Source organism: Ceratotherium simum, chromosome 3, assembly GCF_057802395.1.
Source record: "Ceratotherium simum simum isolate JZ-2026a chromosome 3, ASM5780239v1, whole genome shotgun sequence".
Taxonomy (NCBI): domain Eukaryota; kingdom Metazoa; phylum Chordata; class Mammalia; order Perissodactyla; family Rhinocerotidae; genus Ceratotherium; species Ceratotherium simum.
The window spans coordinates 80,525,690-80,548,638 of record NC_141902.1 but is presented as its reverse complement, the minus strand read 5'-3'; the positions used below and the strand labels follow the sequence as shown (position 1 = coordinate 80,548,638).

Sequence of the window (22,949 nt, the reverse complement as noted above, 5' to 3'; positions counted from 1 at the left end):
AAGAGAGGAACTAACTGAACTTTCAGGTCCTAAATTCTATAACTGACACCTATTAAACTAGAAGAAGTTATTTAAAAATAATATTCAGTGCTAACTATGATATAAATGTGTCATATATATCATTTACATATAAATGTAAGAGGCAACATAAATGATACTGCCCTTTTGAAAACTGGATAATAAATTTTAGAAGTCACTAAAATGTTCAAGCCTACAAAGGATTACATGCAAAACTGGACAAAAAAATGTTTTAACTATAATTAATAAATAACACTTCACTGTTAGTAATAATGGTTTTTTAAAATCTGGAATGTTTAAGTACATTTTAAATGTTAATTCTATGTAATAATATTCAGCTAATGCTAAAAATTATGAAATTTATCAACATGGAAAATGTTTATGACATGTTAAAAAAAGAAAACCAAAACTCAAAATTATATCTATACTATAATCATATGATGGCATATGATCTCCCTATATTATACTATTTTTATACATACACATTTATGTGTTTGTGTGTGTATGTGAATACAAAAGCTATAAGGAAACATAAAAACAATTGATATGCTAAAACGGTAAAAATTCTGGGTGTTTTAAATTTTTTTATTATTGTTTTCCCAATACACACCTAAAAGGTGTTATTACGATGATTTATTTCACATTAATATGTTTTTTTAAGAGGCTAATTCTTTTAAGTAAATGTTTCATATACAAAAGCTAATAGCTGATTTGAAGTAAAGCAAGTTTGTCACCTAGGTAAAACTCATCACGACCTTCTTACACACACAAACAGCTAACTATTGAATTCTACTGTATTCTAACAATTTCAGAGAAAATAAAAAACGCACACCCTTAGTCAACACAGGCTCTTGAGATCTATCTATAAACTGACTTCGGATTCTGGGGGTAATAAAGATAAGACAGAAAACGCAGTTTAAGGAAGCAGTATTCACCAAAACGTAATTCTTCTGGATGCCTCTTCACCTTTATCTAGGCCAGTTCATCTCTGCTCTGGCCATTATTTGACAGAGATTGCCACAGCCCAGCTCAGGACCAAGAGAGATAAATGACCAAGGAAGTTTACTTAGACTGGTAACATGGATAAGAACTTGCAGAAAAACAGGTATGACTGAAGTCAGAAGAATGTAAAGCAAAGTTACAGAATAGATAAGTCTTAGAGGAATGCAAAGAAAAGGGGTCCAAGATGATTGGGAGGAAATCCAGGCGAAAGTTACATAGGATTGATAATTCTGCCATCAAAAGTAGAATTCCCTTCCCCAGTTTTTCTTTTTTTTTTTTAGTTAACTTTAGAAGCCTAAAATGTAAATTAATAGCTGGATAACTAGGCAATGGTGTTGCAATGCAAAGAAATTTTAACCCAATTACCATCACGTCAGCATTTCCTTTCCAATTGCTATTAAGTATTTTGCTTCTTTCTACCAAGTCCTTCCCTGCAAGCTCTCCTCCCTTGCCTGGTGAGTCACCCATCTTGCTTCACAGATTACCCTGTTATTAGTCTCAGGCACATGTGAGTGATGTCGGCAAAAGCAAGGGATCGGGAACCTCAGCTGCCAGTGACTCACAGAGAAGCCTGAGGCGAGGCCCCTGATTCTGTCTCAAGTTTTCCCATTTGAGAGACTACAGAATTGGCTGAGTGTCTGCAAAGACCTCTTGTGCCTTGCTGAAGGGCGCTGCAGGAGCTTTCCTGCCATTTAGTTCCAGGTAAAAAGGGTCAGTGAAACTTCACACATCACACCAGGTAGCTCACTGTCTTTCAAACAGCTGAAAAATTTGAGAAAGATCTATGGCTCTGGAGTCAGAAAGCCCAGGTTTGAGGGCCAGCCCTATTACTTAATAGCTAAGTGGTCTTTGGCAACTCAATCTCTCCGAATCTTCATTTGCTCACCTGTTAAATGGTGCTAATTCTACCTACTGCAAAGACCTGCTGTAGATTAAGAGTGATTAGGTATGTACAAATACCTGAACACAGCAAAGTGCTGGATCAATAGTAATATTATTTTATTATTCTAACCTTATTGGGTGTGGGCAAGAATCTGATGTCAGGCTGGTTTAAATAATAAGATTAAATACTAAGTTTAAAAAGACTCTCCAAGGGAGAATAATGGGACACCCTCCTGCTCCTTCACGGCTGCCATCCCCCCATGATCTCCACATCTCTCACTGCTGGGAAAAGATAACTGGTTTTATGTCCTTCTTTCAATAAGAGAAGCCTACATAATGGGCACAAACTGTGCTAAGCAGAAAACCTGGGGAAAAGTCCTGGAGAGGATGTTTTGCACAGTGTCTAGTGCCAACCTTTTCAAGGATCAGACTCAGCTCGGGGGATGCCCAGATCTCCCCTCGCAACACACTGGGGCAAAATTTCCAGGACAGGACATGTGGGAACCCAAGGCCTATTGGCTTATCAAGAATAGGGGTTTGCAAATCTGAATGCCCATCTTCACCCGCTTCCAGCTGCATGACCTAGGTAGAGTAAGTGACGTCCTCTAAGCGTTGAATTTCTCATCTGTAAAATAGGTATAATAATTTTTATTTTTGTAAAGTCTAGATCAGGATTAAATAAGGTCATGTGTCTAAATCACTTTGTGCAATGCCTGGTATAGAGTAAGTGCCCGATAAGCTGTAGGTGTTAGTATTGTGGTCACTATTTACATTTTCTCATCAATGGCACTGTGGACTTCCAGGTGGTACCACAGTCAGCCATCATTCACTGATTTCCTACAATACCTTGATCACTGTTGAGATTACCCATACCAAGTGTTGGTGGGGCAGCAGCTTTTCTGAGGGATGAGTGTCACTTGACAGGGTAACTCACTTCCTCAGTGACAGCAGGATTTCTCACATCAGGGAACCCGTCTTGGGCAATGTCACAAAAGGAATCATTTTATGAAACAGAGTAAGACCTACAGAAGGGTATAGGGCCACATCTTGATCAAGATGGAATCTGGAGCATCCGTCTCTCTCACAGATGAAGAGGAGGCCAAGTTACTTTTAGGAAAGGACTTGGGGTTACCAAGGCACACTGAAGAAACAGCCCCAAATTTTAACATTTTAAAATATATGTTTATGTAATACTTAAAGGCAGCGTTTCTGGTCATACAGCCTGCTGCCCCTGCAGAATGAAGCACCCCTTGGGAAATAATGAGATGACAAAGATTCTAGTAATCCTCAGATGAGGGTGGGGTGCAGTGGGTGTGAGAGCCTACAGTAGAGGGCAGGAAAGTGGTGAAGGGTGCAGAAAAATAATCTCAATTACATATTCTCAATGGCTTTCTTTTTTGACTCAGAAAAAATAAAAAAAGTTAGAACAATAAAAGGCATGATTTTCCTCTGGCAAGAAGTGCCAGCATGGGGCTGGGAGACTGGGTATCTGCTGGAATCATCACTGTTTTCTCCCTTGAGCAAATAGGGATGGGTCATCTCCCTTCCTTGGCCAGGGCAACTGCTCCCTCTGTCTACCGCCACCAGCCCTTGCTATTTATTCACCAAGGGAAAATAACTCATAAGATCTCAAACTGAAAAGAATTAGTCCTTCCTGTTCAGCCTCTATCTAATGCAAGAAGCCCCTTAAAGAAAATAAAAATGTGTAACACCCAGATTTTAAGTAGATGGGGGAAGAGAGAGAGACAGAGAGACAGACAGACAGAGACAGAGAGAGAGACATGCAGGGTATCTGCAAAGTATGGAACAGAGAGGAAAGATTTCCTTTATTCATTATACTTTTTTCTGGATTAATAATGAAATCTATGGCTTTAAATTTAGAGATATCTTGCCTGCAAAAGTATCTGGAAGAAAAACCGTCCTGGGTATATTGTATGAAAACATAACATATTTAAAAATAAATATTGCTGGGGATGGTGTAGTGGTTAAGTTTGCGTGCTCCACTTTGGCGGCCTGGGGTTTCACTGGTTCCGATCCCGGGTGTGGACCTAGGCACCGCTCATCAAGCCATGCTGTGGCGGCATCCCACGTACAAAATAGAGGAAGATGGGCACAGACATTAGCTCAGGGCTAATCTTTCTCAGCAAAAAGAGGAAGATTGGCAACAGATGTTAGCTTAGGGCCAATCTTCCTCAAAAAAATAAAATAAAAAAATAATTCACACGGGCCAGCCCAGTGGCATAGTGGTTAAGTTCACATGCGCTGCTTTGGCAACCCGGGGTTCACGGGTTCAGATGCTCGGTGTGGGCCTATACACTGCCCATCAAGCCATGCTGTAGCGGCATCCCACATACAAAATAGAGGAAGATTGGCACAGATGTTACCTCAGGGACAATCTTCCTCAAGCAAAAAGAGGACGATTGGCCACAGATGTTAGCTCAGGGACAATCTTCCTCACACACAAAAAAAGAAAGAAAACACTGTGCTAACAACAATACAGAGTTCCCTAGGTAAGTGCCACATCTGGCACGGGGTCAACTCCTTCCGCCCTGGGGGAAGGTGGGACATGCGCCAATGTGATTTTCTGGTTAGTTCTCTGTTGATGCTGGTTTGGGGTTTATGGGTTCCTAAACTTTCTTTTTAAAATTTCTTCTTCTTTTAACTAAGACTTATTAGATATTTCCTCAAAATTTTTCCAAAATTTTTCTGCCAACTAAAAAATATAGTTGGCAGAAGTGCTACTGTAAAGGACTAGGCTGAATTTTGTGAAGCAGGACCACGTGTGAACCTTAAGAAGAGAGAGTGACAGAATGGAATTGGAGCTGAGTTGACTAACTTGCCAACTCCACGTGCTGTATGAGGGGATTCAGAGTTCTTCTGGGTCATTCATGTTAGTGAAACTTAAATATAAATGTCTTAAGGTTGACCTAAAAGAAAGGAATGCTCTCAAAGAAAGTGAACAAAAGGATCATATGATATTCGGCTCTAAATATCCCAAGAATAAGTATTGTCTGAAATGTACATAAGAGAGATGCTACTTTAAATCTATGTGGATTCTCTTAAAATATGCCAAGAGATGCTGTCTGAGCCTCAGTGAAGTCTTACTGTTCAGGAGGAGGGAGCCCTGGATTGCTTCTCTTCCCTGTCAAGTGAAGCTGTTTCTCAGCAAATTTTTCTTTCTACTAGTTTATGAGTTTGGGAATGTCACTCATCTGCCATCTTATGAAATCTAAGCAATTTCAAACTTTGCCATGCTGTTAGGTGGATGTTTATGGGGTGTGGCAATAGAAGAGGAGTCACATTTACATATTCCATAGCAGTTCTGAAATTGCTCAGCCTTTGTCACTCTGTCATGCATCAGTCAGTGATACCATTAACCACTAACTGTGTACCAAGGGCACTGAGCTTGATGATCAGCAGCAGCCCCACCCTTACACCCTCACCTTATTTTAAAAGACCTCTGGCCCTCCTCTGGCCACACCTCTCTCCCATGGGGTGAGGAGTCCATAGGCCCAAGAGGACATGCCCACTGCACCCCATGCTCCATTTCTAGACTTGCTAGGGATCTACAACCCTAGAATTCCCTGCCCAAACAGCTCGGAGCCCACATCCAAGGTCTGCATGGGCCCTTCCCCAGTCTGTCCTCCTAAAAATGACAGCACAATGTACTTTTAGGCTTAGAGATGGCCAAAAGGAGACATCTGGGGAGGGGAAGAGAGGACCTATGCTTGGACACACACACAGGGGTTTCTGCACACATATGTACTAGGCTTCTAGCCAAGCAGGACAGGACTGGTGCTGGGAGGAGGGACGGGGCCAGGCTGAGGGCCAGATGCCTCCCTATGTATCTAGCCTGGGCCCCTCCAATGTTAGGGGCCCAGAGCCTGTCCACAGGGCCTCAGAGTAAGTCTGCAACTCTAGAAGTCCCAGGAATTCTGGAAGCCAAGGATCTGTTGGCTGTGCAGCCACCAGAGGGGCTGGTAGATTGACCAAGACAGAAATCCTCATATAACTCCTGACTGTCCAGCTGGACCACTCCTTCCCAGAGAAAGCACCTTCTTGGTTAACAGGAAGTAGTTATTCACTCTGGCTTACTAATGCTTCCCAGTCCTCTTCACCAGCAGGCTACCTCTTCAGTATTGACTCTCACTTGACTAGAAAGTAAGCAGGGGAAACACATTTCTGATTGACTGGTTTTACCTTCAGCAAAACTTTTGGTAATAAGGTGTAGAAAATTAAAGGCTGAAAGAAGGGAGGTGCATTGGTCATGATCCCCTTCTGAGTTCTCTACTGACCCACTAGGAATTGGTTATGCTGGGAGAGTGGGGAGGTGGGGCAAAGCCCCATGTAAGCAAGGACTGTTGGTACAGGGGAAAGTGTAAGGGATGTGAGTCAGATTTCACTGCCATTCACACCTGGTTTTGCAGAAAATTGGGAATAATAACATCACCTTTTCACAGACCATTACAGAAATCAACGAGATGATTAAAATTATAACAACTATAAAATATATCACAGTTTATAAAGTTTCTTCCACAAGCATTCACTCATTGAATTCTCACAACAATAATAATTATTAATACTCTCAATTTACAGGTGAAAAATGGAGCTTAGAGGAATAAAGCAACTTGCTCAAGGTGACACAGAGCCACACTCAAATTTAGGCATTGAGAGTAAAAATGCTACTTCTCTTTACATCACTTGATTTTCCCTTTCATCAAGTCAGTATTTGTGAACATGATTTGTGAACTCTTCACCATACATATGATCCTATTTTATTTTCATTTTTGATGATTTTACACAAATGTGATTTTTTTTTTTTTTTTTTTGTGAGGATGATCAGCCCTGAGCTAACATCCGTGCTAATCCTCCTCTTTCTGCTGAGGAAGACTGGCCCTGAGCTAACATCTATTGCCAATCCTCCTCCTTTTTTCCCCCAAAGCCCCAGTAGATAGTTGTATGTCATAGTTGCACATCCTTCTAGTTGCTGTATGTGGGACGCGGCCTCAGCATGGCCGGAGAAGCGGTGCATCAGTGTGCGCCCGGGATCCGAACCCGGGCCGCCAGTAGCGGAGTGCGCGCACTTAACCACTAAGCCACTGGGCCGGCCCCTACACAAATGTGATTTTGAAGGTTCTTGTCCTACAGGTAAGAGATTGGAAGCTGGAAACCTGCAGGACAGAGCCAACCTTCCTCCCTCCCGATCAGAGCAGCAGGGGTGGGGGAATGGAAGGAGGAAGGTGGGAGTGAGGCCAGAGCACAGGTGGCAGATACCATCCAAGATTCTGAGGCCCTTCACCACCTGGTGCTGTCCAATGAAACTGTCATTCAACAGCTCTCCTTTCAGAAAGAAAAGAATACGAATCTACAGTATTTCATACAGAATAATATGGTACTTGCCTTGCCCAAACACCACTCAACCTCAGAACATGAAAAACAATACCACATAATAAACTTTTGAATCACAGATGTAATTTACCAAGATCAAAATTAAGAAAAACCAATAGAGGTAAAATAAAAAAAAATGTAAATAATGATAATTACCTTGAGTGTATATGATAGCTTACTACCAAGGAGCTGAAATACCGTCTGTCTGTATGTATATATACGTGTATATATATATATTTATATATATATATATTTATAAAAGTGTCGTGTTTACTTTCACAACATCCCTGCAGACGCAGAAAAGGGAAAAGTAATTAATAGACTATACAATTATACCTGTAAGTTTCCTTCTAACTCTAAAACTTTAAGTCAGAGTTACATACCAGTGGTAGAACTTAGTGCCGGTCAAATTGGGCCTACCAATCAGTTTTGTTTGACCTGTAGAGTGCTTGAAAACAACTCGAGCCGACATTTAAAATTCAGGAATTTTCACACAAAAATCCAGATTTGTAGCTTCACCCGAAAAATCAGAAGATCCGGCAATAATCACAGGAGCTGCCAGCGTTCAGTGAGGCATAAGCTTACTAGCCTGGTCCACTCTAATTTCAGTTACCTGACTGGCTTTCTAAGGCATTTAACTTTGTGACTCCTCATGTCTCTAAGATTTATCGATATGAGTTATGTCTTCAAAGTCAGTGTAACTTGAGTAAAGATAATAAGGGCCTAGCATGGCCTGGTATAATGATTATGGTTATATTACAGCACACAGTTTTTCAAAGGGTCAGTTGTGACACATTAGTGCACTGGTTCTCAACCCCAGCTCTACAAGGGAATTCCCTAGGAGAGATTTTTAAGCTATGCTCTCCCCTTGTCCAGACCAATTAAATCAGGATCTCTGAAGATGCTGACCTGGCATCAGTATTGTTATTGTTGCTTGAGAAATATAATTATTGAAGTATAGCATACAAATAGCAAAGTAAGAAATAAAAGTGAACACATCTGTCTTATAACTAGCAGCCAGACCAAGAAACAGAATATTGCCAGCACCTCAGAGCTCCCTCCTAGTCGCTGCCCCACCTTCCCCAACTATCCTATCCTATCTTCTAGCACCATGGATTAATGTTGCCTGTTCTTGAACTGTATATAAATGGAATCACACTGAATGCATTCCTTTGCATCTGGATTCTTTCCCTCAACATTTATGACTGAAATGCATCCAGGCTGATGCACATAACGGTAGCTGACGCATTCTCATTGGTGTTTAGTATTCCACAGTACGACTATAACACAATCTATTTTTCCATTCTACTGTTGATAAAAATTTGGGTTGTTTCGACTTTGGGGCTACAACAAATAATGCTGCTATCTCTGAACATTCTTGAACATGTCTTTTGGTAAACATATATATGCATTTCTAGGGCATTTACATAGGAGGGGAAAAGCTAGGCCATAAGGCATATGTATACTCAGGCTTAATAAATCGTGTTGAACAGTTTTCCAAAGCTGTTGTGCCTACATCAGTGTATGAGAGTTCTAGCTGCTTCACATCCTCGCCTATGCATATATCGCCTGTCTTTTAAATTTTAGCCTTTCCGGTAGGTGTGTAGTGGTACTTCACGGTGGTTTTAATTTGCATTCCCCTAATGGCTTATAAGGTTGAGCATGTTTCATGTTTCTTGCCCATTTGGATATGCTTTTTTGTGAAGTACCTGTTCAAATCTCTTGCCCATTTTTCTCATTATGTTAGTCTATCTTTTTAAATGGACTTATTTATTTGTTCTGGATATGACTCCTTTTGGTTATATGTATGGCAAATGTCTCCTTCCCCATTGCAGCTTGTCTTTTACTCTTTTAATGGTATGCTTTGATAGAAAGAAGTTCTTAGTTTTAATATAGTCCAATTTACAGATCTTTTTCATTATATTAGTACCTTTTGTGTTTTGTTTAAGAAATCACAGCCTATCCCAAGATCATTAATATATTCTGTTTTGTCATCTAGAATAATGCTGTCCGATAGAAATATAGTGGGAGCCAAAATGTAGTTTAAAATTTTCTAGTAGCACATTTTAAAAAGTAAAAAGAAATAGCGACATTAATTTTAATAATATATTTTATTTAACCCAATCTATCCAAAATATTATCATTTCAACATGTGATCAATATAAAAATTACTGAGATATTTTGAATTCTTCCTCTATAGTAAGTTTTTCAAATCTGGTGTGTGTTTTACACTTAGAGCTTATCTCTATTTGACCAGCCACATTTCAGGGACTCAATAGCCACATGTGGCTAGCGGTACCATACTGGACAGTATAGATCTAGGAATTATATTGTTTTACCTGTCACATCCATATTAACATTTATATCTGTATAAATTTTTTAAGGAAAATTTTTTGTGTGTGTGTGTGTGTGAGGAAGATCAGCCCTGAGCTAACATGCATGCTAATCCTCTTCTTTTTGCTGAGGAAGACCGGCTCTGAGCTAACATCTATTGCCAATCCTCCTCCTCCTTTTTTCCCCAAAGCCCCAGCAGATAGTTGTATGTCATAGTTGCACGTCCTTCTAGTTGCTGTATGTGGGATGCGGCCTCAGCATGGCCGTAGAAGCGGTGTGTCAGTGCGCGCCCGGGATCCGAACCTAGGCCACCAGTAGCGGAGCAGGCGCACTTAACCGCTAAGCCACAGGGCCGGCCCCTATATCTGTATAAATTTTGAGGTTAGAATCAAGATTCTTTTTTTTCCACATGGATATTCAAATTGCCATCCTTTCCTTATTGTATCAATATTGTCATAAATCAAGGGTCCAAATATGTGGAGGTTTCTTTCCGGAATCTCTAGTGCATTCCGTTGGTCTATTGTGCTTTTGGCTTTAGTAATTTTTTTTTTAGTTCCCTAGTTGATTCTTATTTTGAGCCAGTACTGAGAACCACTATCAGTGGGTCACAAAGTTAATTAGTAGGTCATAACCAGAAATTTTATAGAGTTGAATGGAATAGATAAGAAACATTAATATGTATCAAATATTGTTCTGTGAAACTTTTATTTCACTTAATGTGTGTGCGTGCGTGTGTGTGTGTGTGTGTTCTAAGTTGAAAACTAGAAAGTATTTCTTACCATCAGTGATAGTCAAAAAAAGTTTGAAAACCTCAATAGCGTCATCTATGAAACAATCACTTAGGAAAAATCAACTTTCATATTATTTTACGGTCATCACTTAGAAATGCTCTGAAATTTTACTCTCCCACAACTGGTTATAGACCAGAATCCCACACAAAGTAGATCTCCACTGGAAACAAGTCAAGGAAAGCCAATTACAGCTAATGAAACAGGAGGAGTTCATTATGAGACCCTGCAACTTTGACCCAAAGTAGAATATGATAATGAGGCTATGATGTGAACATTACAAATGAAAATCACTAATCTGCACAATTTGAGTTTTGCTCAGCATCAGCATATTTTATGTTTTTAAAGTTTTAATTGGATGTCAAACAAGAAAACAAAATTTGAGAGGAAGAAATTGAAGCCAATTTAGTTATTAAATGACATCAAGTAATCTTCATTATTGAAGAAAATGCTCTCAGAATTTTTGCTTAAATCTTGAAATGATTACTTTACTGTTCAGCTTGTGTTAAGATCAATCTAATCAACAAATGTTTTTTGACTATCTGCTAAAATATATCTGGCAAAGAAACTAAAATAAAAGAAATAGACCTTGTTCTTGCATACAAGTACTCTGTAGAGAATAAATGGATTATGGCATATGATTCTTCCTCAGCAAGTACTTCATTTTAGAACACGGATATAATAAATAAAAATTATTTCAAGCCCCTTAATGTAATATTTTATCTCTTCAAATAACCTAAGTATATGCCTTAGCTGTGAAATTTAGTTTTTCCATTATGAGAAATGTATTTGGTGATCATTTCATAATATATACAAATATTGAATCATTATGTAACACCTGAAACTAATATAATGTTATATGTCAATGATATTTCAATTGAAAAAAAACAAGAGAACTGCTTCCATTTCTCCCTTCTCTAGTCCCGGCGACCACATATCACGTTTCAGAAGGCACAGCTACAAGATGGAAGAACGCAGCACAAGCTACGACAGGAGAAGAAATAAACCTTTGTTGCACACACAAAAAAAGTATGTATATTTTGGTTTTGTTTTTATTGTGCCTATGCACATGAGTGTGTGTGTACCAAATTTTGGTTAAATATCTTAGTTTCCTAGTATTTCCTGGAGACATAATTCAGGACACAATAAAAAGGAAACTAAGCGTTAGGCCTGTGGTCTGTTCAGTTTACTCTCCTAAAGAACGTAGCAAAAACCCCCTCCATAGACTTTCCAGTGACAAAGTGGGCAGAAAAAAATAAAGAAGAAATGGTTATTAAAACGAACCAAAACCCTTTAACTTTGTATTTGAGCAGCATGTAGATAATCACGGCCTAAGAAATTTTAAAGTCTCATACTTGGGAAAGGTGAAATGTGTCTCAAGGTCAAATCTTCTCACTAGAGCTATCTTCTATTTGTTAATGGGCTTTCTCAGATGTTAAGGTATGATAATAATGAAATTTGGAAATAATTTAACTTTTTAAAAATTATTATTATTATTTTTTTTGTGAGGAAGACCAGCCCTGAGCTAACATCTGCTGCCAATCCTCCTCTCTTTGCTGAGGAAGATTGGCCCTGGGTTAACATCTCTGCCCATCTTCCTCTACTTTATATGGGATGCCGCCACAGCACGGCCTGAGGAGTAGTGCGTGGGTCCACGCGTGGGATCCGAACCTGCAAACCCCAGGCTGCTGAAGCAGAGCATGCGAACTTAACCGCTATGCCACCGGGCCGTCCTGGGAAATAATTTAACTTTTAAAAACACAGTGATTGCTGAAGTTCACTTGCAATCAAACATCTGTCCACCACCTACAAGCTCCGTGGAGAATTTTGGCTGTTACAGCACTGTACCAGGTCAAAGATTCTTTTTTTTTTTTTTTTTTTTTAAAGATTTTATTTATTTATTTTTTCCCCCCAAAGCCCCAGCAGATAGTTGTGTGTCATAGCTGCACATCCTTCTAGTTGCTGTATGTGGGACGCGGCCTCAGCATGGCCGGAGAAGCAGCGCGTCGGTGCGAGCCCGGGATCCGAACCCGGGTCGCCAGCAGTGGAGCGCGCTCACCCAACCACCAAGCCACGGGGCCGGCCCAAAGATTCTTAATCTCTCCATTCACTTGCCATTTGAGGTTTTTATACCTAAGCTCTAATTTATTTTAACTAGGCTTTTAGTTTAGTTTACGTTTTCATCATTTAAAGTTCCCACTACAAGACACAATCTTAAAGCAACACATATAGTATGACCCATAAAATTACTGAGATTGATTGTTACATAGGGCTTAGAAAAATATGTCCTGCTACTTTAGAATGTCTTCTTTCATAGTGCCAATTGTCTGGTCTGTCTAGAGCTGACACAAAGACTTCTTCAATCACTCTGGGTCCACCCAGTAAATAAAACTACAAACTCAGGCTGCGTAGGATCAATAAGGTCAACGTACTGGGTGTGCAGGTGTTTCCAGGGAAAGGAAGAATACAATTGCATTTGATTCCAGAGGGAGCTTCCCTGTGTTCCTTTCCTCTCTCTCTGCTCTGATCTGTAGTACACTGGGATTCAAAATTAGGGACAGATTGCCAAACACCATTCTTGATGCCAACTTGCCTACTTGATAAACTTGACTCCCGGCTTTTAGCCAGTAAATAAGTCAATCACTCTTATCCCAAATCCATCTTTATAAAGGTGTATTCTTTCTAGTTCAATCTTTGTACTGCACTCCTAAATTCACATTGGGGAGGCCTTGGAAAGCCCAAGGCTGATGTACAGATGGGCTGGTGCCCAAGGTAAATGAATGGTTACACACACTACACTCTGTTCCATGAGATTTTGGAGCCAGACCCTCCTCCCATGTGCACCTAGCTTGCAATGCTTCTGCTATGGCTTTGGGGGCCCAGGAAAACTCAGATGAACTCCGTGTGTGTGTGTGTGTGTGTGTGTGTGTGTGTGTGTGTGTATGAATACATGCATAAAAACGTATCTTTCCTGACCTATAACTCTGCAATGATTAGCACAAAAAGCTGACTTTTGAAAAAGAAGTATCTGATGTTCTTGCTTTTTGCCTGATTTTACTATGCTTTGGGGGACTCTTAGCACAGGACGTTCACAATCCTGCTTCAGAGGCTGTGTCAAAGCCAGATCAGCTCCACCATGAATGATCTCAATAATCACAATGTGATTTTCAAAGAAAGTCAGGCACACTATGATATAATAAACAAGCACTAGTCAGCTCCTTGAGGGCAGGGTCTTGCCTCTCTTGTTCACTGCTGATAAGAACAGGATCTAGCCCACTGAAGCATCAGCAAATAATCGAAGAAATGAATATGATTTATGGAAAGCCTACCATTTGTCAGTCACGCAGAAGGCACTTTGCATACCTTGTCTTTCTATTCCTCATAATGAACAACGCTGCATGATGGATGTTATAACAATTAGCTTATAAATAAGGAAACTGAGGTTTGAAGAATTTCACTGACTTGCCTATGTCACATAATTAGTAAACAGGAAGCAGGGATTCAAATCTAGATCTGCCGGCCCTTCTAGCCCATGTTCTGTCGACCACACCATGCCTTCACCCAACAGTACAAGAAAATTATATGACTTTTGGTATTTTGCTATAAGATACTAAGTCAGCATATTTGCATACTATCATAGGTTCAGAAACTCCTCTACACAACAAGGACTCTGTGAAAAGCTGGTGGAATAAGATAGGAATATAGAAGTCTCCAATCATATATATCTCCGTGTGCAGAAAGGCAACAGAGTTCTGGCTTTCTCACTTCGCTGCTATGCCACTATAAGTCTCACTAAGCCTAAATTTCATCATCTGAAAACTGCATAATATGAGTCCTATCTCATTAAATGCATATAAGCACAGCAAGGACTCAAAAAATGTAGATTATTACTAATCCAGAGTTATCCTCAAACTTACATAAATTGATTTGATTGCTTTTAGAAAAGGCAGAAATATTTTTAATGGGAAGACTATATAATTATTATCTATATGAACATATGCCTATTTTCCCCTTAAAGAATTTGTCCCTTTGTCCAGTAATTCTACTGATGAAATTTTAAGTGGAAACAGCTTTTTTTAAAAAAAAAGACTTGTAGGGGGAGAGGAATGAAAAGGTGCTATTTAAAGTCTGAACCTCACTCACGGTAGAGAAGGCACTCGAACATTATGGATTAATGCATAAATTAATATTCATCACCTGGTGAGTCCCACAGGTTTCTTTCCCTTGCTCTGTGTAAGGCTTTTCAGGAAATAAAAGTGCTTAAAAGAACATCCTCACTAAACGTGGGCTTGGGGGTTAGAAAAAACAAAGTTCTGTTTTGTTTCTCTGAACGAGGCTGGCAGTTTTAGAATTAATCAGCTAATGTTTTCTGGACATGATATTGAGAGTATCTCCCTCAAAACAGAATCAGCTTAGAAAAGTTTGCCACTGTGTGGTGAGCAAGCTCTGCCTTGTTCCAACTTCAAGACATTCTGAAATGGTCTGCAATGGCCTTTGCCATGCCGCCTGGAGATCTGCGTCACTCTGTTCATTTCACCTTGAGTCAAGGCTTTCCTAACAAACCAAGCTAGGCTGACTGGGCATTCGGTTCATGTGATTTCACTCTCTGAAGAATTCTTTCTATCCCTTCAATGAATCAGTTTAAACTTGCCAAAGTGCAAGTGACACCAGTCAGAGGTAGAAGTTTGGACTCAGCACTAACTCTCCACTACTAAAGACTTCTTGAAGTAAAACTCATAGAATAAAAGGCTTCAGATCTCTTTTCTGTATCTCTCCCAGAACATCAGGCCAAAAATGAGCATTTTGATCTCTCTCTTTCTCTCTCTCACACACACACACATAGCCAAAGCCGACTTGGTTTTGAAACTTCTCAAGTAGTAACGACATCAAGGAAATGGTGCCTACCTTTCTGAAACTTCAGTCCACAAAAGATGCCTCTTGCTTTTGAAGAGCAATCACAGCCAGATTTCCAGAGTTCCAGCCAGCTTCCTTCTCATCAGAGAGCAACACACCTCATCTCTGTGTAAGCTCTGAAATTCTTTCCGAGATCCACCCTCTAAAGTTGCAAGTCAAGATTTCTGACTGAGGGCAATCAGTGACGTGAGGCAAAGTTAATGGATAGCACCTTCCGGTTCTTCCTGATGGGATGTTGTTTCCTGTTTCACCACTTGGAGAAGAGAAAACTGGAATTCAGTCAGACAGAGAATTACAAATGCATTAATTGCCTCATTGTCGTTACATTTTGGTGTACACAGTCATTAGTCAACTACTGAACAGGATGGTCTGTTTGTATTAAAAGGAAGGGGTTTATGCAGAGGACAGAAACCTGAAACACTGTCGACAACACCGCACTATCATCCGAGCTATAGTACTCTCCAGAAGCCTGTGAATACTGGTGAGGCTTTTTGCTAACTAAATCACCACCACCGCCGCCACCACCACCACACCACGAAACTCCTCAACTAAGGAGCATTAGTCCACAGAAATGCGATTTCTCCACCTGCTTCCTAGCAATTGAAAAAAATCGCTTTTTTGAACTACAGAACAACCAAAAAATAAAATAATCTGGCCATCTTTTCTTTTTAGAATAGTCAGATGTAGTTCGCTTTGTCTTCATTTGTGTCAGTCTCAAAGAACAATCATTACAGACGAAAGACAAACCTATTAGTAGCAGGATATGCGCATTGTTTGTCTGTGTCTGCTTGAGGCACTTCAATTTCAAGCCCAAGTGTGCCTACATTTGACAGGTTTATTTGAGATCTTGGACCTTTGGGGGCCATTTTCACTTTCTCTTGCCTGAAGATGAAACAACTCCAGGTGTGGATTATTTAAAGGTGCTTTGACAAGTAAGACAGCTTCAACAAGTTGATTCATGTACCCCTCCAAAGCCAAATCGCGCCTCCCAGGAGGTCCAGGCGGCACCACCTGCTCTGAAAGACTGATTCACAGCTCTCTCATTGGCTGACTTCACCTGCTGAAAGACATCTTTCTTCTTTTGTCAGCTAACAGATGACAGCAACTTAAAAACTAACTAGAGGCACAGAAGGGGAAACACCAGTTTCAAATTTGAAACTCCACAGTTTCTCAAATTTTGCTAATTAATTTAGTTCAAAGGAAGAGGATTGGCAATGGCCCTTTCACTTGGCACTTGTTCACTCAATTCTCTTTAGTCAGTTTTTCTCTTGCAGACTTTTTATTTTTGGTGAGGAAGATTAGCCCTGAGCTAACATCTGCTGCCAATCCTCCTCTGCTTGCTGAGGAAGATTGGCCCTGGGCTAACATCTGTGTCCATCTTCCTCTACTTTACATGGGATGCCTGCCACAGCATGGCTTGATAAGTAGTGCGTAGGTCCGTGCCTGGGATCCGAACCTGCAAACCCCAGGCCGCCGAAGTGGAGCACGCAAATTTAACCACTATGCCACTGGGCCGGCCCCTCACAGACTTTGTTTTTCTTAATAAATTCATAAATTTTAGAGCTCATCTAGCAGGAGGGCTGAACCTCCAGCAGAGTGGTCACTAAATGTGGCAAGTTCAGACCCTCATCATATCCTGCCAGGAGACTACTGAAGAAGTTTTGCCTGGTCTTCCTGATCCCAGACTGTCCATTTCTAGTCCATCCTCCTCCAATTGCAATTTGACTTATCTTCCTAATTAAAAATTATTTTCTTTATCATGTCTCTCTCTCCTGCTGATAAAGCTCTACCAGCCACCTTTACCCTGTAGTACTCCTTAGCATGAGAGACAGCCTGGTTGCAACCTACTCCTCCAGAATCTCCTTTTGCCCCTTCCTGCCACTTTCCAGGCAAAACGAACAGGGAGCTCTGGTGCCCTTCCATGGGCTGCTCTCTGCATTCTCTGCCTGACAAAAGTCCGACTCCCCTGCCAAGTTCCTCAGCTCTCAGCCCTCCCTCTTCTGTGATTATACCTACATTATAACACTTACTCCATTACTATAACTTAACTGGTTTTGTATCTGCTTCCCCCTACACTGAGAATCCTTAAGGGACATACCTTACACATCTTTATATCCCTGGAGCTTAACATAGTGCCTAGCTGTTCAATACTTGTTAAACAATTAACACTCAAAATTGTGAGCATCCAACACTCATTTCTACTCCACGGATATCTGGGGAAGAGAATACTTCTGAACTCTATTCCAAATTCCCTTTCTCAAAATTAAGCCAAAAGAGTAATATAGAGTGATATTTTTTGTTTTAGTCACTTGTATAATTAAATACATGTCATCTACTGATGAGATGTAATGTTCAAATCAAATACGAAGTATTTATACATAGCTCAATACCTCCTCTATCATCAACACAATTCCATCACCATCTTTCAAGATGTAGTTCCTCCTTCGTCGAGACAGGTGTAAAAATTAACTTGTTGCACAACCTATGCAACAGAGGACAACAGCTAGAGGGATGGAAGTGAGGAATTCGAAGGTTTGCTAGTTGTGATTTGGGGGAGCTGTGTCTCTACATGTAAGCCTAGTCTGTCTGTGCATGACTCCTCTGAAGACGATAAATAAACACAAATATGGTTCTTCTGAGGACTCCTAAGGTAATGACTTTCTTTTTCTCTTTCTCAATTGTGCCTCAAGATAAATTTATCAGTTCATTGCTTAACAGAAAAGAGAGAACCCTGGGAAGCATGATATAGCAAGATGCATGTGTGGGTGTCATTTCTTCTATGTAATACTTAATGATTTCATTTTATGAGAAAACTTTATGAGTGAGTTAAGACATTAAATAAGTTTTATATTTTGAATCCTCATTAATAGATATTATCATTTATTATAATCTTAACAATCTGTTGCATTTTAAAAAGTGAACATCACACCTCTGACAACTGAATGTAGGCAATTAAGCCTGATACTAATGGACAGGTTTCCTGGGGAGCTGTAGGGGGTGCATTACAAAACTGATGAGTTTTTACACACAGAGCAAGCTTGTGACTAAATGCTACTAAGTGAGTAAGTGTGGAAAACACCTACTGAGTATATTTCACAGAGTAAAGTAGGGGAGGGAGATAAGAGCAGTGTGGACCTGAGTGAGGCAAACCCCATCAAGATTCTGGAGAGCCACCTAGAACTCACAAGAGGAAAACAGAGTAAGCAGGACACAAGAAAACAGACTCTGGGCCCCAGCAGGAACCACAGAACCAGCTATTGGGCCCAAAGCTCTGCTCACCAGGAGCAAAGGGTGCGCAGCTGTGCAGAGCGTAGACATGGAAGAAAGGGAGGCAGGGCGACTTTCGATACTCCAGGTTGCATGTTATCTTCCGAACCAATCCTTAACCTAATGTTCTAGAGAAGAACTCTTCCCTCAAAGGAGAGAATCTCTTCCAAGAAACATAATGAATACAGTTTGGGCCATATTGATCTTAACATAACCAGTCCAATTTTCTGAGCTCTTACTATCAACAAACTGTTTTCTTGTAATTTTTCATCTTATCATTTTTAAAAACTTTTTGAATGCAAAGGTTTGCTCACAGACAGATATGCTAAGTCAAAATGCCACCAAACTGTGTATTCTTTAAATAGGTATGTGGAAAAGCTCCCATGGGATATAATGAAACAAGCAAATGTCTTCACAAATGCCTAGACCTAAACTGATGGAATTTGAAGACTACATCTTATTGACATAAAACAGTTCCCCCAATCATTTGCCTGAATCTCCACCATGGATTATAGATTATGGGACCTGAATTGCGTCTCCCTTACTCGCAACCCCAGGTTCCACACTTCCTCTGGCCCAGAGTTGCAAGGTTCCCTGGTAGATCACTTGAGAGGCTATCTTGGGAGAAAAAGAAAATTGAAGAGAAGATCATCAGAACTAATGGTTCTCATACACTCATACCTGAGTGCCCTCTCTCCCCCAAAGCTCCATCCCCTCTCCTGCTTTATGTTTCCCTGTGTGTCGTGTCACTTGAGCTCTTATTTACCTGTTTATTGTCTGTCTCTCCCATTAAAATGTCAGCTCCAGGAGGGCTGGGATTTTTGTCTGCCTTGTTCACTGCTGATTCCTCAGGAGTCAGAACAGTTCTTGGCACAGAGTCCACACTCAGAACTGAGAGTACATTTAGTTATTTAGTTAGTTACAATTGTGTCTTCCTTTCTACCACAACAGGTAGTCACTTTTTAAAAAGTAATTCACTGGCCTTTTTCAAAACTTAAGGTGGTATTGCATGTCATGAAGATAGCCAGTTTTACTTGGAGTTTGTTGGGAGGAGGGGAGGTTTTTCGCTTGAAGACTTAAGTCTGTCACATACCGAGTACTTGAAGCAAAGGATTTTTAGAACCCATTTGGCACGTGGTCTGGGAAGGCCGTGGAGCTATATAACAGCCAGATCCCACATTCTCATGTGAGCTGGCTCTCAACAGCCTCTAGGTTCACTGCCCCCACTGAGGGCCAGCCAGAAGGTCTGTGCAGACAGCCCCTGGCCACAGATGTGGCTGTCGGTGATGGAGCAGGCCACATCTCAACTCACCTCTTCCGGAAAGTTTTTATTGTTAAACCTGAGTCCCACTCTATGCTCACTATGTGGTCTTATTCTGTTGGCTATGTGATTCCAGACAAGTCACTTAACCTCTCAGTCCCTCATATTTCTCAAATGCAAAATGAGGAAAATAACAGCAACACCTTATAGAGTCGTAAAAACATTAAATGAGTTAACATATATAAAAGCACTTAGGAGAGTACCTGACACGTAGTGAGCACTCTGTGAATGTTAGCTATGATTATGATTATAATAATAATTATTATTTAATCTATAGGCTTTATGCCTACGTTACTTTGTAACAGACTTTATTTCATGCATATAAACTGTTTCTCCAATTAAATCTTGAGTACAAGGACAGTGTAGAGTCTCCAAGTAGCACCCATTACCATTTTCTGAACATGGTATTTATTCACTAACTCATTGCGCAAGTATTTATGGGGTTCATACTGTGTGCCAGGCACATGATGTCTTTTGAAGGCGCTAAGGAACTCAAGAATAAAAATACAGCATGGCTGCCAAAACTGATACAGACTCACACTTACACAGATGAGCAAAAGCCTTCATAAACCTATTATCCAGAGTGCAGAAGGAAATCTACATATGTGTACGTGGGGTGAGTATATTTATATGCTCCACACAGGTACAAATTGGGGCCACAGAGGAGATGGACTCTCAAACATTTACTATTTCATATCCCATATGCATGCAGGCATAAGCCATGGATTTTAAATGAGGAACTAAGACTACATAACATAGCATCAGGAAACACACAGAAGCCGGCAGATAAGTTTTCATCCTCAAAACCACCAGTCCCATGATTGTCTCAGTCTGTGAGGCAACTTCAACATCTGTGCTCCCTTTATCCAACATTGTGCTGGGCATCTAAATAAATATTTCCTGTGCTTTGAATGGACTTATATGAGTTGCACCAGCACTAAATAGGTAGGAAGAAATAGAAGGTAAGAGGGAGATGAGTGTTTGAATAAATATCTGGGCTGTCATTACTACATTATGTGTGACAAGACAAACAGGAAATAAAACAAATGTATTGTATAAGGTGCTTGAAATAGAAAGAGGACGACAATGTCCCTGACCTCAAGGAGATTACTATGTATCTTTTCCCTCCTACTCTGTTCTCTCTCCTATCACATACCCTAAATGCCACCTGTCAACAAAGCACTGGGAGAAGATCTGCTTGGCTAATCTGAGACACCCAAGAATGGGCACCTCTCTTCAGCTTGTGAATTCCTGGATGTCATTTTTTAAAAGCTTCTGAATTCTTGGGTATGATTTTTTAAGAAGCAGGATGGAGTGCCCTATGAAAAGCACAAGCTGGACTAAGTTTCATGATGTCAGCCAACTAAGACTCATTCCCAAGAAAAAGACACTCACCCTTCTGCCTTCTTATTAACAAAAGATTTGGTTACTCCGCAGGGCACTAAAAACACAGACCACGCTTGAGGTTGAGAGTGAGTGTGTGTGGGATTGAGGCTGGTGGAGAGGCACGGTCACTCTTTGGTCATTTCTAGACCCTCTCAAGGTAGAGGTCTAAACCAAGTGCACTTCCCCTCATCAGTGGCTTTTGTGCCACTGAAGCATCCATGGTGACCAGAGCATTCCAGTGTGACTAAAAGTGGTGCTGAGATCCCAATCCTGGGGGGGCTGTTTCCTGCCCCTTTCTGGTCCCCAAGGTAGAGCTGCCCTCCTGACTGCTGTGACCAAGTAATCTCAAAACACAGCTCTCAGCAAATTACTTCCTTGCTCCAGAATTTATGGCTTCTTTATGCTGGTTACATTAAATCTAAACTTTCAGGACTATCTATTTCCTAAACTCCCCTCTAAAATGTGATCCCCACCCACTCTATCCCACTTTACTCTCCACTCTACCCCAAACTCCCCTTGAGCTGAGCCAGCGGCTATGCTCACTCTGACCTTTGCTCACGTCCCACCTGTGATCTTTCATTATTCAAGTCCCATCCATTTCCTCTGGGAAACTTTGCCTCCCAAATTAACCTGAATCAACCTTTCTCTTCCTTGACTCTTTACACTTATTATCCAAATCACACCATTAGCCCCAGTTTATATGCAGCCCCGTTCTTCAATAGTACAGCATAAAATACTTCTGTAACACAACTTGATCACAGTGTGTGTATGTGTGCACATATACACATGCAGGTATGTGCCCTGTTTCCACTAGGCTGTAAACACCCTATGATCCCAGATCTTACCCTAGAAACACCACCAGGTTCACAGGAGACTCTCAAAAAATATTAGCTAAGGATCTGACAGCACTCCCCCTTGTTTGAAGCTATATGTACCTTCTGCTGCTGCTCCTCCTCCTTCCACGGTATTTTCATTCCTTCAACAATTATTTATTGAGTATCTCCTATGTGCCTGAAAACAGGGAAATCACAGTGAACAAGGCAGCTACAGTCCCTGCTTTCTAGCTACTAGAGTCTGGAGCTTTGGCTGTGGCTGGAAAAAGCAAGCACCTTCCCTGAATGTCAGCAGTCATTTGCTCTCCCTCTGTGGGAGACTATCCACAGGTCAACTGAACTACACAGCAAGTGCTGGGGTCGAACACTTCGGGAGACCCTAAAGGGATATGAGCAAAATACCACACGCCAAGTTGATTATAAAGTGTCCCTCATGGCTTCTACTGAGACCTCAAATGAGAAAAAATAATTCTTTTTTACGTCTTTCACATTAGGCTGGTTTTGAATTAGAAATTCAGATGTCACAGAACTGGTTTCACTGTTGGGTACTGTTTAGAAGGGTGCTATAGGACAGGGTGGTTTGTAATCACTTATCTCTTTTCAAACAGATGCCTCGTAACTTCCCTGAAATAAACCTGCCAAATATTGGTTCTCTTAAAAGAAACCAGGTATAAAAATTAAGTTTCACTAAAAACTAATAATACCAAATGTTTGCATGAATAATTAATAATTGTAATGTTCATTCATTCATACATTTATGGAGCTCCTATTATAGAAGTTATGATACCGGTAAGTATGGTTAAAATAAAAATAGTT

At 40.5% G+C, this 22,949-nt stretch overlaps 1 protein-coding gene across 1 annotated transcript in view; it reads right to left on the bottom strand.

Moving 5' to 3' along the window:
* The window catches only part of CERS3 (ceramide synthase 3), a 101,834-nt gene extending 86,411 nt beyond the window's left edge, over positions 1 to 15,423 (bottom strand). The window contains exon 1 of the mRNA XM_087428856.1: positions 15,318 to 15,423. The gene's annotated coding sequence lies outside the window, so the exon portion shown is untranslated. The remainder of the gene's footprint in view (positions 1 to 15,317) is intronic.
* Positions 15,424 to 22,949: the final 7,526 nt, after the last annotated feature.